An 18341-nucleotide genomic window follows, 5' to 3' on the forward strand; every position below is an offset into this window, starting at 1 on the left:
TGACTAGAAAAACCCTATAAAATTTAAAGTTTACACACCCCCAAACTTAATCCATTGCTCGTCCCGAATAATATTTTATGTAAAGCACAACATTTGTAAAGGCAATTTTGCAATAAGATTAAGCAGCATCAATCTTTGCATATAACCATGCATCAACAAAATCATGCTTACAAACTCTTTTCATTGATAAGTCACTCATATGCAAACATTATTTAAAAATTTTATTCTAAGTGCTGAAAAATGCTAACATAAGTTATAGAGTGTATGCTTTTCAAGATCATACATAACATTCACCATTCGATAAAATTTTCCTTATCAATCAAACAAAGCAATCACAATATCTAAGTAATAGTCCTCATATGTTGAACTTAGTACTTCCTCTCCACTAATGTATTTGGATAATAATCCAAATCAATAGGTCTTTTATAAGGTTGTAATAGGGCTAAGCTTAAGGTAAGGATAAAGAGAAGTGAATTTTAGGTTCAGTAATCTTAACCGTATCTTTGCCTTGGATCAATTCAAGGTACATCTTTCTGCTAATGAGTTTTTATCCCCCTCCCCAAACTTAATTTTGAAACATATGCTCAATATTTCTCAATACATTGAGTATTTATTTTGCTCTTCTTTCTTGACATTTGAATAGAGCTCTTTTTTTTTAACATACGAAGAACATTTACATCTTTTTGTATTTTTTCCTCGATCTTTTCTCACCAAGACAAGTATAGTTATGATAGGTGCAAAAATAAGATAAAATTTAAAAATATGGTAGCATAGCTTATGATGTAGGTAAATAACAATAAAATAGGCTTTAAGGCTCAAAGTAAGGTTTCAAGGGTCAAATTTATATAGGGTAGGCTTGAAGGGCTCAAATGATCCAAAGAAAATGTACCTAAATCATGTTTAGATTTTTATGCTTCCTAGGATTTTTCCTCAAGAAAGTTACTAAGTCAATTGTAAGAACTTAAACCTTCATGCATGTTTATTTCAAAAGAAGTTTAATTTTTATGGTAAAAGGCTACATAAGACCTAAGAATACACAAGCATTCCATAACTCAAGATAACATAAAAAAACTCAGATAAAATCAGAAATCATGTTTGCATTTAGACTAACTTATGAACAAAAAATAATTCTGAACATTCATTTATTTCAGCATACTTATATGGAAAAGATTAAAACATACTTGAAAATTTAAAAATTTATGCAAATATTTGCCTTACCCCCTTTAAAAAGAAGCAATGCTCTAATTACAAAAACAAAGTAACGAATGAAAACTAAACATTAGGTAGGATAGCAAGAAAGAGAGGTGAGTCATAAAGATTGCTTAAATACCAAGTCTTTCTCAACAATCCAATCCTAGACATGTTCATTCCCATTACCACATCACTTCACTTTTTTCTAATGAAGAAGCATTGAGGTTATTTTATTCATGCTTGCAATATCTTATTTATTATACGAAAACAAAATACTAACTAAAGAATAGAAATAAATGCCTAAAAATAAATACTAAGGATAAGAAGTTTCCCCTCTTTTTATTTGCGTCATCCTTCATATCTTTTTCCTTTTCCCTTCTTTGTCGCACTTGATCACACAATCTTCTCTTGCCATGTCTCAAAGATATGAGCTAGGAACTCAGGAACAAAAGTGCTAGAGATATTCTTTAAAGTATTTCGTAAGGTATCATCTCTAACTTTTGCATATCTCCAATAAGCTTGTTGTTGGTTATGCATAAATTTCTACATATCCATCATAGCTGAAAATTCTAAATTCTTCATAGTATTTGAAGAAGTAGGAATAGTCATCTCAGGATTAAAACTCGGCTCCACTGGTTCAGCAACAATTGGTTCCACCCTCAATTCAGGGTTGTTTGGTTCCTCTTCAATTTCTGCTTCTTCTTTCTCATCAAATGAGTTAGCTTTCGATTCAAATTTGGTTGATGACCCATCTGATTTTGGTTCATTCAATTCATTTGGCTCAACTTGGTTTAATAGTCCAACATTCTCTACTAACCTCTCAAAGTCATGCCTTGTTACGCAACCTTAAACATAACGGTCCTTCAGGTTTGCCTTCAATCTTACTTGGGCCCTCAAGTAAAGAGAAGTAATCAATGATAGAAAGTAGTCACTTCCTGCCCTTTTCTTAGCACAGTCTTGGATCTCCTTGAAAATAATTCTCCCAACATTGATAGACCTTTATATCATAATCACATACAATAAAAGCATTCGTTCCATCAAGACGGTTGAACTATGTGAGATAGGATGAAGCTATATCGAATAACATAGAACCATACATTAGCTACTGGATTTAGATATTCTCTTCAGCAAGAATGACTACCATACTTTCTTATAATCCATTGGGATCCCAGATTTGTAACCATATTAAGAACTTATTGAAGAAAATCTCAATTAATATTTGTCATCATGGTAAAGTACTCATCTTATTCAACATCAGGTAAGTTAAACAAATCGTTAATGGATTAGAAGTAAGGGGTACCTTCTTCTTCCAAATAAGAACTTCATTAGCATCTGGCGTGATCAAGTTGGCATAGAAATCTCGCTCTAAGACTTTATCAAGCATTGATTGTGCATCACAGAATTGTTCCCAATTTAAGGCATTAATCGTCTTTCGAAGTGACAATGGCATGATCATCTTGTCATTGCTCTCCAAATTCAAACATTTTTCCAGCATCATGGGTTGATTCTTGAATATAGAATCAAATATTTCCCTTGCTTCCTCCTTTTAAATCACAATTGGATTCTCGACAGAAATCTTGGAAGATCTCGCTCTTTTGTGAGACATGGTATTTTTCCCAAAAAATAGGCAAAGTTCCGGCAAAGGGAAAAATAAGAAATCGACAATGTGTATTGGTGAAAGTTGCAACAGAGATGGAATTGTGGCAGTGATGATGTTGCGACAACATCAGGATTACGGTGACAAAGGAGTTGCTTCGACGAAGGCTTTGCAACTTCGGTAAATGAGACTTTCGACAAAGAAAGAAAATTTGGGAGAGGCTTTTTGGAACTTGAGGCCGACGACTAAGAGAAGAAAATTAGGGTGAAAGTTAATTGTTTAGGTGTTGTGAAATTTATGAAGGTATGAAGGGGTTTATATAGTGATGGATTAAGGAAAATTTGTTGCAAAAATTTAGCTACAAGAGTTGCTTGGGTGGAAAGGTAAGGATGGAAGGGAAAAGTGGTAGCAAAATTAGGGTTTTTAGAACCCTATGGATGGTACCTAGTGGGTAAATTTCTCCTCTTTGTTGTTTTGGGCCTCGATCCCAAACTGCAATTAATTGTTGTATTGAAAATGAAACTAAACTAGAAAAAAAATTGATCAGTACTTAGGCCAAATTGACCTTCTTATTAAACATAAATAAAAATTTGTAGATAAAAATTAAACTTAAAAATTTCTTTTGGCTTACTTAGAATTTTTCTTCTCAAAAAATTACATTAAATTAATATCCCAAGAAAGGTTAGAGGGGTCACTAATGTCCAACTTAAGTTCCAATCTCCTTAGACAGATTTAATTTAATGTATTAATTCAAGAAAATTAATTTCTAAGTATGTCATTTATTAAAAATAAAAATATGAAAACTTAAGGGTCTTTTAAATTGAACGAGGTTTCAACTTGCTTAACTTCACCATCCTAATAGTGTTTGAGACATTGACCATTAACTTTAAATGTACCTCCCTTGTTGTTGTACAATTCTACAGCTCCTTATGGGTAAAGTTTATAGATGGTATAAGGTCATTTCCATCAGGATTTGAGCTTTCCCAGAAATAACCTTAGCCTCGAATTAAACAACAATACTTTTTGTCCTTCTCTCAATCCACGAGGTTGTATACGGTTGTCATGCCATCTCTTAGTCTTTTTTTTATACATCTTGGCATTCTCGTCTGAAAATAACCTCAACTCCTCTAACTCATCAAGTTGTAACATCCTTCTCTCACCGGCTTACTTAAGATCCAAATTTAATTACTTTAAAGCCTAGTGAGATTTATTCTCCAAATCAAGTGGCAAATGACATGCCTTTCCAAAAACAAACCGATAAGGAGTCATCTCTAATGGTGTCTTAAAAACAGTTTGATAGGCCCATAGATTATCATCAAGACTTCAAGACCAATCTTTTCTATTAGGTCGCACTACCTTTTCAAGGATTCCTCTTATCTCACGGTTCACCCATTCAACTTGTCCATTTGACTGTGGATGATAGGCAATCGCAATCTTGTGTTTCACATCATACTTGTGAAGCAACCACTTAAGCCATTTGTTTACGAAGTGAGATCCTTCATCACTAATTATAGCTCTCGAAGTCCCAAACCGTGTAAACACATGCTTATGTAGGAATCGCATGACTACCTTAGCATCATTTGTTGGATATGCCTCAGCTTCAACCCACTTGGATAAGTAGTCAACAGCTACTAAGATATACTTGTTACCATAAAAAGAAGGAAACGAGCCTAGAAAATCAATACCCCACACATCAAATAACTCTACTTATAAAATGTTTGTCAAGGGCATTCCGTTCCTCCTTGATATGTTTCCGATCATTTGGCATTTATCATAATTTCTCACATGTGCATAAGCATCCTTGAACACTGTAGGCCAAAAGAATCTAACTTGTAAGATCTTCGTTGCAGTACAGGCACCACCAAAGTGTCCCCCACTTGGAGATGAAAGGAAGTGGTACAAGATCTCATCAATTTCACTTCTAGCCACGCACTTCCTAATTATGTTATCTGCACATTGTTTAAACAAAAACAGATCCTCCCAAAAATAATACTGACTATCGTGAAGGAATTTCTTCATTTGTTGGTATGTCATTTCTTGAAGAATTATTCCATATGCTAACTAATTCGTATAATCAGCAAACCAAGGTATTTCATGAATTCAGCTTACCTCAAAAATAAGCTCATCTGGGAAATTCTCATTAACTGAAACAAATGAATGAGTTACCTTGTTTTGTTCCAATCTCGATAGATGATCGACTACTTAATTCTCAACACGTTTTCAATCTTGAATCTCAAGGTCAAATTCTTGGAGTAGGAGTATCCATCGAATTAGCCTCGTTTTAACATCTTTCTTTTTGATTAAGTATTTAATGCCCGCATGGTCAGTAAATATTGTGAATTTTGTACCTATGAGATAAGAACGGAACTTGTCAAAAGAAAAAACTATAGCAAAGAGCTCTTTTTAAGTTACAGTGTAATTGAGCTGGGCTGTTGTCAAAGTTCTACTTGCATAGTAGATAGGGTGAAATATTTTGTTCCTTCTTTGACCCATCACAACTCCAACAGCAAAATTGCTTGTGTCACACATCAACTCAAAAGGTGAGTTCCAATTAGGTGAAACAATTATTGGGGTTGAAATTAATCGACTTTTCAATTCCTCAAAAGCTTCTAAACATGCTTTGTTAAAATCAAAAATTGTACCTTTCTCTAATAGCATACACAAAGGTTTAGAAATTTTTGAAAAATCTTTTATAAACATTCGGTAAAAATTGGCATGGCCTAAGAAACTTCGAACTCTTTTAATAGTGACTGGTGATGGTAATTTTTCAATTACGTCCACTTTTGCTTTATCAACTTTAATCCTGTTTCTAGAAATTTTATGTCCTAAGATAATTTCCTCCTTAACCATAAAATGGCATTTCTCCCAATTAAGGACAAGATTTGTCTCCTCACATCTCTTTAGTACATTAGCCAAATTACTCAACAAACATCATATGTATTACCAAAAATAGAAAAATCATCCATGAAAACATCAACAAAATTTTCTACCATATCAGTAAATATTGCCATCATGCATCACTAAAATGTGGTAGGTGCATTACATAAACCGAAAGGCATTCGCCTAAATGAAAACGTACCATATGGGCAAGTAAAAGTGGTTTTATGTTGGTCTTTCGGGGCTACAACTATTTGGTTGTATCCCGAATATCCATCTAAGAAACAGTAATATTTGTTACCTGTTAGTCGATCCAACATCTTATCCATAAAAGGCAGCAAACAATGATCATTCTGAGTGGCTTTGTTTAATTTTCTATAATCAATACAGATTTTCCAACCCATGATAGTTTTCATTGGGATTAACTCGTTACGTTCATTCTCGACAATCATAATTCTGCCTTTCTTGGGTACACACTGTATCAGACTTACCCATGTACTATCTGAGATGGGGTAGATAATTCCTGCCTTTCGGGTTGAGTCTCCTTTGCCCATCAATTCTAGCTCGCTCCCATTCCTCTAAGATAATCTTGTGCATACAAAAGGAAGGGCTTATACCTCAAATGTCAGCTATGGTCCAGCTAATTGCCTTTTTAAATTTCTTTAACACAGTAATCAATTACTCCTCTTGATGTTCTGTTAATTCTGCTGAAACAATCACAGGAAAGTAGATCAGTTACCTAAATAAACAAATTTTAAATGGGAAGGAAGTACATTAAGTTTGAGTTTGGGTGGTTCCTTGATTGACAACTTTGGTTGTGTAAATTCCCAGACTTCCAATTCTAGTGGTTCAAACCATGCTGATTGAACATAGCTCGTCTGATTGGCTTCCATCAAAGCCATGTTTTCATTACCTTCTTCATCTTCCAATGACTTAGACCCTAAGGTGTTCTCCAATGGGTCTTGACAATTATTCTCTCATTCTATAGAAACTAAAGTTTCTAGCTCCTCCATCACTAAACATTCTTCTATCGGATCGAGAAATTTCATTGCTTTTAGAACATTAATGTTACGTGATCATCTTTAACTCTCATGGTGAGTTCGTCTTTTTGCACGTCTATTAAAGTTCCTATGGCTAGAAATGGTCTCCCAAAAATGATCGACAGTTCCTTATCTGTATCAAAATCTAAGGCAATAAAATTAGTAGGAAAAATGAATTTATCGACTCTTACCAAAACATCCTCAATCTTTCTTTCAGGATATGCTAAAGATTGATCCACGAGTTGAAGTGTCACAGTAGTGGTTTCTACTTTTCCTATTCCCAACAGCTTGAAAATAGACATGGGCATCAAGTTGATGGTCGCTCCTAAGTCGCACAAAGCTTTACCACACGAAGAGTCTCCAATATTACAGAGTATGATAAAACTTTCAGGGTCCTTCAATTTCAGAGGTAGCTTGTTTTGTAAGAACGCACTGCACTCCTTCGTTAAAGTGACAATCTCGTACTCACTGAGTATTTTCTTCTTCGACAAAATGTCCTTCATGAACTTTACGTAATTGGTCATTTGCTCTAAAGCCTCCACCAACGGGATATTGAAGTGCAGTTGCTTTAGAACATCCAAAAACTTCTTAAATTGCACCTCCTGTTTCTGCTTATTTGTATCTAGAGAAGATGTTAGCTTTTCAGAATTTACTGGGTTAGATTTTACCTTATCAGATTTTGTAAGTTCTAGCTCTATTGGTGTAGGAGTTTCAACTGATGTTTGACCTTCCTCCTTCTCAATAGGTTCATCTTCAATCACAACCGTCTTGGGCTCCAAAGTCTTACCACTTCGTAGAGCCACTATCTTGCAATGTTCCTTACACAAAGATCTTGGATTTTTTATACCGCTCAACAAGGTTCCTTGTGGTCGGTTACGAAGCTTCGTAGCTAACTGAACCATTTGGTTCTCCAAAATCTTCAATGTTGATGCTTAACTCTAGATTAAAGTGTCATTCTTCTCCATGTACACCTTCAACAAGTTCTCAAAATTATTAGATGACTCGACTTGTGGTGGTTTTGAAACTTTTTGATTAAACCCTTGGGGTTAAATTGGTCTATGTTGCATGTAGTTGTTCAATCCATTTCCTAGGTTACTCCAAGAAAAGTTCGAATGATTGCACCATGAAGGATTGCAGAAGTTGGAATATGGTCCTTGTCCACTTCTATTTTGGTTTTGATTCCCTACATAATAGACTAACTCAGGATTTGATGAAAAATTCTCAAAAGAATGACCATCTCTACAGTATACGCAAGAAATAACCTCAAACTTACTAGGTGACTGGGCTGCAAATTGTTAGAACCATTAGAGGTAAAATGTTTCAACATTGAAGAAATAGAATATACCTGAGCTGATAGTGATGTCATCGCGTCCACTTCGTGCACTCCGGCTACTTGTCTTCCAGAAGTTGCTCGATTTGTTAGCCATTAGTAGTTGTTGCTAGCGATCCTTTCAATGATCTCGTAAGCCTCATTATAAGACTTCAACAAGAGAGCACCATTCGCAGAAGCATCTACCATCAATCTTGTGTGTGCGTTGAAACCGTTATAAAATGCCTCCAACTGGATACAGTGTGGAATCCCATGATGAGGACACTTACGAAGTAATTCCTTGAATCTTTCTCACGCCTCATACAAGGATTCTTCATCCAATTATGAAAAGTGGTTATCTCATTTCGCAACTTAGCGTTTTTGCCTGGTGGAAAATACTTAACCAAAAATCACATGTTTCAATTCAAATTGGGGTGCCTCGATTTTCAGCTTTCTAATTCCTAGATTTAATTCACTGAAAAAGGGCACAGCGTATTGTCTTATGGCATAATCCCTATCATCAGTAATAAGGATTGGATTGTGCAGATGATTGGCTCCATTTCCTTATCCATCATTCTGATTTCCAAGGTCCATCTCGACTTGTCTTTGAGCTGATCATTCACATCTTCTCTATCTAAATGTCCACTTGATTTCAGGGTTTACGGGTGATAAATTGATAATCGATCTATCCTCATAAACACCTGAAAATAAATCACAAAAAATAAAGAATAAAATAGTAAGGTTAGAAGTTAGATAAAATTGAAATAAAAACCAAATCAGAAAGAATAATTTTACAAAAAATTATTAAGGCAACAGTCACTGGCAACGGCGTCAAAAACTTATAACACTTGGTTTGTGCAAGTGTACACAGTCGTTACCAAGTAATAAAGTAAGTAAAAGATTTATCGTCTCCACAAGGACTGTGTATGTTAATCAGGTAATTGTAAAATTAAAGTTAAAAATTTGGTGATAAAAATATTTTGAGTGATGCTGATTAATCTAAATTGAATTATCTAAATGAAAGATAATCCCTAATGCAATTTAATCTAAATACAAAGTATGAGATGAGATGTATGAAATGAATTTAGCAGGAAAAACACAAAATTCAACAATCAATAACATGAATATACTAGGATAATTACACTATTCAAGTTAGTTTATTTTTCTCATGCTTAACAGTGTTTGGAAAACATTAAATGGCAACTCGATCCTTCATGAGTTTGGAAACCAAATTAAGTCCTTTAAAAATATTTTACTTAGTGAAATATGCATTCTACTGACCATATTAAACTAAGGGTTTCTTAGAATTGATCTGAAGTAACAGGGACAGATCAGGTTTGAAACAATTTAATCACATAAATCTAAAAATTATGCAGGATAATAGAGCTCGTCAAAGTTATTATGAACCTTTAATTTAGTCAGATCATGATCTAAATTAAGCATGCACTTTTCATTAATTGTTTCTATTAGTCGTTGTCTGGTCAAGATCGCTCAGCTAATTCAAAAGCGTCCAATCACTTATGAATGAAATACATACTTGAATTTAATTAAAAACATGATCAACTGAGGCACAAACACTATAAACATGATTTAACAAACTTCATTGAACAAATGGAATCATCCTAGCTCAACATATTTAAGCTGCCATTGTTGATGACAATATCATAAAATACATTGCAAACATGATTAAATTAGGATAACAAAGTACAAGAAGAATAAACTCTGTTCAAATTGGTAGTCCTGCGAAATTCGAATAAAGATATTTTCCTCCGATCCTCGTGTTGCTTCTTTGCTAAAGTCTCCTCAAGGTGGCCAGCCAATAGATGATCTTCTCAAGGTTTTTCTAGCTAAGGGAAATGGGATGCTATGCATGGGAATGAAGGAAGAAATGAAAAAAATGAATGGATGAGTAATGAATGATGGATGAGTTTTGGGATTAAGGGATGAATGAAAAGGTGAGAGAAGTATGGTATTTATACTTGAGTTTGGTGGCTGAATTTACTAAAAATGGCATCAAAGATCCCTTGGTTCTCTCCCATTAATGGCTGGCCATATCAAGTGAAAATGAGGGTGAGTTGGTTGCTTGATTTAAGCATGGAATCATGCTAAATTTAGCCATGGGGTGGACAGTTTCTTGAGCAATCTTCATGTGCCAATTTTTAATGATTTTCAAATTGTAGGGACCTTCAAATAATTTTCCCAAAGCTGATTTTTGGGCAGCCAAATGCTTGTGTCATATTTGGGCTTGACTCCCTCTTGTTGGATGCTTTCATGACCCAATAAATAACCAAATATGTCTACCTTGTAACATCACTTTAACTAGGTTAAATTAACATCTTTATGACCCAATTTTGCATGGTTTTGTCGTCTAAGTAGGGTGGATTTGTTCATGTCCACACAAGAATTATACTAAGCTCCATATTACATTACCTCATGGTCCCACTGCATTATTAAAACATAGCATATTAATAAATAACATGAAAATGATTTTATTTATGCACAAAATTCATATAATAAAGCACAAATTTGCATATTTCATAAATTCATGTCCATGATTGATATTTAAGCAAAATTCACTAAATTCACTAACAATTGCTCGGGATTAATGTTATTTTTAAGTAAAAATGTGGTAAAAACGACTAGAAAAACCCTATACAATTTAAATTTTACACCTACACACTCAATTAAACCAATTAACACAACCTTAGGCTTGGGTCAGCCTATTGGGTCACAACAACTACAAAATGTGTTAAAAACATTTATTTTTATTAACTTTCTATCCTAATGCCTAATTACTGAAAACGTAAAGTAAAATCCTAAATTGCTTAGAAAACAAGCTCCTTAAGTGTGGAATTGACCCGAATTAACTACTACCTTTGACGACAGGTTAGTATGTTGGGTACATGACTTGTGTGTATGGTATGGCTTTACTAGTAACAATGGAACTCATAGCTCGATTAAAGAGCTAACGATGTTATCTCATTGGCATTTTGTGGATTGATAAATATGGAACGTGGTCATGGGTTGCTTATTCTCGATCGAGTAATTTATCACAATCATTAGTTGACAATGATCATATTAATCATTAAGAAGACACAATGATGACAATTGGCTCGATGGATAATTGAACTTGAAAATGGGACCCGATATTGAAAATTGAACCTGAGATCAAAACCTAAAAACTGGTTGAACCAGACCCTGTGTATGAAACTGGGCTGACAGTCCAACCGGTGGTTGGATAGGACAGATAGCAGCCAAACTAGTCAGGCCCATTCGGGCAAAATAGTGATGATTTAGGGTGTCAAGAGAGTCATTGTAACACATACACTTATAAACATGTTAAACTGAGTTATAAAATTTCATTCAAATTTAAACTCTTCAAATTTTTAACATGCTTTTATAAATCTTCACGTTCTAACTTCAAAATACTATATTTGTAACAAATAGGGCTTCTGAGACTCAATACATACTCATGCAATTTAATACTTCATTTCCATTTCATTTAATTCATGATTCTCATGTTCACTATTCAATTCAATTTCTCAATCCAATATACATTTTAATACCACAATAATTCATTTAACTCAAATCATATCATTTGCAATTTCCATTTAATTCATGTACAGTTCAATTTCATTAAGTTCAATACTAATACATATTTATCGTTTAACTTAACGTCCCCTTTTTGCATCATTTTACACTTCAAGCATGAACTTAGTATTTCATTTCCTTTCCACTCTCGTTTCCTATGCATATCACACAAGATATAAACATTACACTCAACCATAGTCGCAAGCTAGTTCTTTTTGAAGACTAACCACATGATAAACCATTTTAATAAAGATTACAAACTTTAAACCTTACCACCCTTTTATGATTGCAAGCATATTTCCATCTAGGCATTTACCATCTCAATGCATAATTTTATAAATTTAATGTGGCGTAATCCAGCCACAACTTGCCAAAGCCTAAGCATACACACCAAACATGCTAGCCAAATAAACATATAATATAAGCATTATAAGCATGGATAAGCACCACATTTATTTATGTATCAAACTTATCAACATGAGTTAATTTATAAATCATTTCTGACATTGCTACATACCAAATCATATACCAAGTATACCACATACACATACTATGAAACTTTATTTTCTCACATGAACTTTAACCATAACTAATAATGCACAATTATAAACATCATTTCTTTTCAATCGTTTATCGATTATAATCGAGCATATGACCAATTATACACAAATAATTCATATGTTCTTCCAATTTTCCTCCTCCTCTCAATTCCACATCCTTAATGTACATAACACTCTTAAAAATAGCATTTTCTATAGTTTCACTATTCACTTACATGTATACTTAAAACTGTCTCTCCGAGTCAGAGTCACTAAATTATTTTTACCTAGAGAAACAAAGCTCCAAATTAAGAACTGTTAATTTTACCCAAAACTATATTCACATGTCTTCTTTCCATAAAATTTTTAGAATTTTTTGTTTATTCAAATAGTACATTTTATTCTTTAAAGTTTCTCCTATTTCACTGCTCGATAGTTCTGACCTCTCTTCACTAAAAATTAATTATCTCATTATACAGAATTAAGATATTGTTTTTGTTTGTTTCCCTTAAAAATATATTCATTTAGGATTCTAAAAATATAAACTTTATCCCATAATTATTTTTTTACAATGTTTTAAAATTTTTCAAAGTCAGAACAGGGGATTCTGAACTCATTCTGACTCTGTCTAACTAAACTTCAAATATCTCAAAATATATAACTTTTTTGCTTTCTTTGTTTCTTTTATGTGAAAATTGACTCATTCAGTTTCAATTTCATATATTATTCAGCCTCTAATTCAATCTCTACCATTTTTGGTGATTTTTCAAAGTCACACAACTATTGCTGTCTAAACTGTTTTATTGCTAAATGTACTCTTTCATAATTTCACTTTTTCACTTTCAATCACAATTCAATTCAAAATTCACTTTTCCATTTCTAAGTCTATATCCAATTCAATTCTACACCTATATTCATTATTCAATTACACTTAGTCAATTTCCTGATGAACACTTCGGATTAATAACAAATACTCGGTGGATTCAGCACATAGCAACCACCTTATTAATCAATGATGGCCGGTGGAATCAGCACATAGCAATCACCTTACTAATCAATGATGTTCGGTTCACATAGTAGCCTGCACATAGTACTACACATGTGACCATTACCATCTGATACACGTAGTAGCTTGCACATAGTACTACACACGTGATCGAAACTATCTGGAACGCATAGTAGCCTGCACATAGTACTACACATGCGACCTATCATCCGGTACACGTAGTAGCCTGCACATAGTACTACACACGTGACCATCACTTTCACTTTTACATAGTTGCCTATACACAATCCGTGCCACACATGTGATCATTTATGTCACTTCATTCGTACCCTTTTTATTCTAAAGGTTCATTCGGAAATTTTTCACTTTTTCTCAGTTTTCTTTTTATCGATCAATTTCAATTTCTCGTCTTTCTTGATTTATAAAAATACATTTAACTTATATAACATTCACACTATTCATTTCAGCCCAAAAATCATACTTTGGTAAAATTATGTTTTTGCCCCTAAAGTTTCACAAAATTATGATTTTACCCCTAGGCTCGTAAAATAATTTTTATTCAATTTCCTTACATTTTAGGCCTAGCTGAACCATTTTCATAACTATATCAGTCCACAATACTCACTTATTCACACACCTGTGACATATGTTATAACTTTTTACAAATTAATCCTTTTAGGCATTTTCATCAAATATTACTTAGTACAAATCGTTTATCACACTCCAAACATTCATATTTTTTTCATAGAACATCAAAATACATGCATATTCTCCATGGGTAAATTTTTAAACATCAACTCTAGCTCAAATAAATGGTAGAAATTGGTAAAGCATATTACGGTAATCTCAAAAACGTAAAAATCATTAAAAACGGGGCAATGATGGACTTACTATTGAGCTTGGAAGCTTTAAAACCCTAACCATGGCTTCCCCCTTTCTAAATTCGGCCTTATGGAGAAGATGGACAAAAATTGGCTTTTAATTTTGTTTTTAATTCATTTTAATAACTAAATGACCAAAATGCCCTTAACGAAAAACTTTGGAAACATGCCTAACCATACCCATTTTTATCCACCAACTTAACCAATGGTCTAATTGCCATATAAAGACCTCCAATTTAAAATTTCATAACAATTGGACACCTCTAACATATGAACTCAACTTTTGCACTTTTTACAATTTAGTTCTTTTGACTAAATTGAGTGCCCAAACGTCAAAATTTTCGAGCGAAATTTTCATGAAATCATTTTGTGAAATCGTAGACCATAAAAATATAATAAAAATATTTTTTTTCTCATCGAATTTGTGGTCCCGAAACCACTATTCCGACTAGCCCCAAATTTGGGCTGTTACAGTCACACCGATGATGACACTGCTGAGCATGACGGTTGCGACGGCAACAATCCAGTGGCCAAAAAATGGTCGACGATGGTGGTTTTTCGATGGTAGAGTAGTGGAAAAATTAAACTCCTAGTAGGACTCTACTGGGTAACTTGATTTCAAATTAACTTTTCCAAAGATAATATTGTTTTGATGAATTTAATATTTATTTAGATATTAATATGAGATATTAAATTTAATTTAATATTTATCTAAATAGTATTTTATTAAATTAATATTAATATGATACATTAAATTTAATTTAATATTTACCTATATAATATTTTATTAATTTAATATTAATGTGATTAACTCTAATCTTAACTAAACTCTCTCGAAACTCTCCCTATATAAAGAAAGCATGGGTTATTATTCTCATACACTTAAATTCAAGAAAATTTGTAAATAGAAAATTCTCTAAAGTAATTATTTCATAAAATTTCTAAGGATAATCTTTTTTTACAAATTAACCCCAGAAGTTTAGAGAAATTACGAAGTTACCCCACTAGTAAATTTGTGAAAATTTTCTAATTTGAAGCTAGCCCACACTCGATAGACATGAGCTTGAGGATAGTGAAGAAAACTACTTGGTCGAAACGTTCATCCTAGATGAATCATATATGTACGATTTTGATTAAGTGTTTATTACTTTAAATAACACAACCAAATTCTTATTTTTAGAAAAAAATTTAAAACTCTTGTTTTCCCTTAAACCTATTTTTCACTGCGTTTTTCAAACTCGATTTTCCAACATAGACAACATGGGATGTTACATTTGGGTAACTCAATCGAGGTAGACAAGGTGATAATGTTACACTAGACCTGTTCATGGGTCGAACTACCCGTCCAAGTTCGAAGGCTTGCCCAAAATTTGGGAGGGTTTAGGTAAAAAAATTAGGCTCGTTTAAAATTTAGTTCGAGCTCGGGCTTGAACTTTCAAAGTCCAATCTCATCCAAGTCGTTTTTAAGTTTGTAATATTTTATATTTTATCATTTTTATATACTATGTAATTTATAACACATAAAAAGTAAATTTATAGTGGTAGATACAACTATAATATAAACATTAAAAAATGTTAAAATGGTTATATATGAAATTTAAACAAATAAAAAGTATTAAATTATTAAATATTAAATTAAAAATAATATTAATATATTTTTAAAAAATAATGAGTGGACCTAAAATGGGCTTGGTTAGCCATTTATAAATATGGGTAGGTTTCTGGCTAAATTTTAGACCCATATTTTGAGTCAAATAGGGTTTATATTTTAAAACAAAGTTTGTTAATATCATGCCTAACCTCAGTCTGAACTATAAACATCTATACCCTACATAATGTGGGAGTGTATTGTAGCTTGGAGGGCAAGATTTTGAATGGGTGCTAAAATGAAGATGTTGTGATGGGCTTCACAAATGATGAGGAGTTGGTGTCTAATTGCTTTAAATCCTAGCCTTACCAAGGTACTTATAAGGTGACTGGGATCTTGCTAGGAGATGTGAATGAGCTTGATAACCTTTTTTTTTTGTTAAGTTTGGACTGTGCCCTAATCACAAATGGGAAAAAAGGGACAGTGGAGAATCATCCACTGCTATTTGGGTTGATAACATTGCATTATTTGTTTTATAGACAGCTCACCGGACGTGGTGCCTACTGGGACTGTTGCAAACATGACAATGCATTTCGTAGCAAATTGGACAACACAATCGTAGACTTTTCCTTTGTCTTGGCCTCTAGCGACAAGATGAGCCAACATTTCCATGTGCCTCCTCCAACGTTGTGAAATTGGACGTTTGATCTGATGTATAGGAGCCTATTTCATTGGATACATGTATGGTTTACTATTGGTAGTAAACCATTCTATTTAAGTTAGTAAAATTATCATCCTCGATCAATGTAACTTAAGACCTATGTTAAAAGAGTTTATAGGTTTTAAATTCAAGGTTTATGGTAGAAGGTAGAATGTAAAAGACAGTTTATTTTAGTTTGCTGCTAAAAACTAACAACTTTGATTGCCTATTTATGAGTTTTAAAGTGAGGGTTTTACTAGAGGATTTAAGTAAAACTCAACACCCATATGTCGATGTCTATGTAAATTACCGTTAAATTTTAATCAGATTATGTTATCCATTTTTAACTATTTTTACAAACTCGATACTTTTAACGGTAGAGTTTAAGATTAAATGTTATCCTATTTGTTTTAAATTTAAATTGTTTCTTTTGAAATTTTAACCATATCATAGTAAACTTCACATACATGGGTGTTGAGGTATTATAATCATATTATAATAAATACTCTAATTCTAAAACGACGCAAAAAGCTTAAAAATATTTCCAAATATTATGAACTCGAAACCATTAACTATCCACATACTTTTTATACTCAAAATTTATTTTCTATTAATACAAATATTTAAAAAGAAAAAGAAAAAAAACCATTGCACACAATTATTGCCAAAAAGGCATGACGGGGCTTTAGTTTCACGTCTTTTTTTTTGTTTTTATTTAAAAGACATGTAAAAAATGATTTAAAACTTGAGTTGTCTTCTACTTCCAGTATTAGCATTCAAATTGTAAAGGATCTTTGCAAAATTCAAAGGTACATCATCACTTCAATCATATTGTCTCACTTTTTGTCAATAGCTTGGGGTAATCATTGCATTTCATTTTTATATAATTTCATAATATATTATTTTTTGCATAAATATTTTTAATAATTTTTAATTAAATTTTAGCATAAATATAATTACAATTATTATTTTATTATTAATTTAAATATATTTTTTTATAGTTTATAATTTATAATTTATTAATGTATGTATATATTTTTTCATTTAATGTTTTTAATAGTCAATTTTATATTCTCACTTTACCGTCGTAATTGTCTTTGAATCTAAACATACATCCCGCCGTTGATTTTAATCTCACTATCATAGTACCAAACATTGCCACAATAATCACAATGCCATCAAATTTTAACCTCACTAGAGGTAATTTTACCAATAATGCCAAAAAAGGAATTGGTCTGAAATTTGGTTTGATCGAAATTTTAAACTTTTTCGTAATAACTCGATTTGATTTTAAATTTTTATATCAACTTTGATTTTTTTAACTTCATTTGATAAAAATAAAATTTATTTTATGACTTTTAAACATTCTTTGATAAATTTTGGATGTCTTTTTTCAAAAATACATTTCAAAAAAAAATTCAAGTAAATAAAAATAATCAATATACCCTATATAGTAGAGGTGTTAATGAGTCAGACTAGGTTTGGGCATAAAATAACACATTTTATGTTTGACCAAAACCGGCTCATCCCAAAATATAAATCTAAAATTTTGCCCAAGTTCACTCATATTTGTAGATGACTAACCCAAACTCATTTTAAGTCTACTCATATTATTTTTTAAAAAATAATTATATTATTTTTAATTTAATATTTAATAAATTGACATTTTTTCATTTATTAAAATTTTATATATAGAAATCTTAACATTCTTTTAATATTTATATTATATTATTATATTATTATAGATTTAATTTTTTTAGTATTGTAAATTACATAATATAATATATTACAAATAAAAATATAGGCTAGTCCAAGCTCAACCTTAAATGTTTGAGCATGAATTGACTTATATTTTAAATGAGTCTAATTTTTTTGCCCAAACCTATTTATTAGACTTAATACTTTCGCCCAATTTCGAGCGAGCCTTCAAACTTAGGCAAGTAAACCAACCCCTGAACAAGTTTGCTATATAGTATTTTTTTTAAAATAAGTTTTATATAATCTTTTGAAATTATTTTTAGG

At 32.2% G+C, this 18341-nt stretch overlaps 1 non-coding gene across 1 annotated transcript; it reads left to right on the top strand.

Moving 5' to 3' along the window:
- Nucleotides 1-8282: 8282 nt before the first annotated feature.
- On the top strand, nucleotides 8283-8388 carry LOC121216533 (small nucleolar RNA R71). The gene has a single exon (XR_005912713.1). It is a non-coding gene; the product is annotated as a small nucleolar RNA R71 (small nucleolar RNA).
- The last annotated feature ends 9953 nt before the right edge of the window (nucleotides 8389-18341 follow it).

Source organism: Gossypium hirsutum, chromosome D04, assembly GCF_007990345.1.
Source record: "Gossypium hirsutum isolate 1008001.06 chromosome D04, Gossypium_hirsutum_v2.1, whole genome shotgun sequence".
Classification (NCBI taxonomy): domain Eukaryota; kingdom Viridiplantae; phylum Streptophyta; class Magnoliopsida; order Malvales; family Malvaceae; genus Gossypium; species Gossypium hirsutum.